Below are 1,391 nucleotides of genomic sequence, written 5' to 3'. Positions count from 1 at the left end.
AAAGCAGAAATAATAAATGCAATTTCTTCAGATCATGATGAGATAAAAAGGCAGCCAGCAACTCAGCACATAGTGACTACCTGATAGGGCAGTAAAGGTGACCATGGCCTCTAGCCCTCTAGAAGTTCTCTGTTCTAGACCGCAAACAGACCAGACCCAGACCCAAAGCAGTGCTGAGTTACAGGAGGAATAGGAGGTGGCAATGGCGGTTGTCATGGTGGAAGGAAAAAAATAGTATTGGAAGTTGGAAATTATGGTGGCAAGGCTGTGAGTACTACAACAGAAGCTGCCCTCTCATGGTTCCTTGCTGTGATAAACTTAATATTTGCCACTTATGCCATTATAACAATGATGATCATCTTCTGGATCATTTAAAAAAAAAAGAAGTACAATGTATAATGTGTGGGAAAATTCAGAATTCTCAATAGACATGTCAAGATTATAATAGGGTATTTGGAGAATATTATTGCAATATATGCCAACTTTTTGACAAAGACAAGAAGCAATATCATTGTTAGAAGTCTGGAATTTGTAGGATTGGTCTGAAGGAAGACTTTTTTCACTGTTTTAAATGTAGCCTATGTCTATCCTTGAGTCTCCAAGGGCAACACAAGCATATTGAAAATATTTCTAGGCAGAATTGTCCCATGTTTGGAGGACATTCATACATCCCAAGTAATTGCTCATGTCTTGCTATGTGTAAAATTTTTACACAGAATATGTTATGAAGAAATGTTAAAAATTATGTATGCACTCCTCTCTAGATGTGACTCACTATTGTCAACAGTTGGATAATGAAATAGCACAAATTCCAATGTCAACAGAATATCAGAATATGACTGTGCAAATTATCTGCAATGGTTGCTGTGCCTGCTCTACAGTCCAGTTCCACATATTTTAAATAAAATATAAGAGCTGTAAGTTATATAATACTAACCAGGAAGGAGGATGTAGAATTCTTCTAGAACAATAGTGACCAGCATCTTTAGACTGCAAAGGAATTCATCAGAAGATTCAAAATGGTTTCTGAAATAAGACACATTCTTTATTAAGCTATTTCTATGATATCATGAACATTAGTGAAAGGTTTGTGGTCATTTCAAAACATAAACTCTCAGAAACAAGAACCTATTATCAGGCTTTTACTAGAAATGTCATCATTTTTATTGTCATGAAAAAACTGGAGTTATACCATGGAATAAGAATTTCTTCAATGTTATTTAGAACCCAAATAACATTCTGCTTTGAAATTGATATTCCTTAAAATATATAATCCCATTGAACTTCTTAAGCAAAGCTATGTATCCAGATCCTATAAGTAGTTCTTAACAGAACTGTGCTAAATATTGAAACTTTATGTATCTTAGTGACTGTATTATAAAAATAAGGTT

The 1,391-nt window shown here is 34.4% G+C and overlaps 1 pseudogene; it reads left to right on the top strand.

The window, feature by feature from the left end:
- Positions 1-259: 259 nt before the first annotated feature.
- On the top strand, positions 260-973 carry LOC100618715 (RING finger and CHY zinc finger domain-containing protein 1-like; annotated as a pseudogene).
- Positions 974-1,391: the final 418 nt, after the last annotated feature.

This window comes from Monodelphis domestica, chromosome 3 (assembly GCF_027887165.1).
Source record: "Monodelphis domestica isolate mMonDom1 chromosome 3, mMonDom1.pri, whole genome shotgun sequence".
Classification (NCBI taxonomy): domain Eukaryota; kingdom Metazoa; phylum Chordata; class Mammalia; order Didelphimorphia; family Didelphidae; genus Monodelphis; species Monodelphis domestica.
The sequence above is the reverse complement of the archived record's forward strand: the minus strand, read 5'-3'. Positions and strand labels throughout refer to the sequence as shown.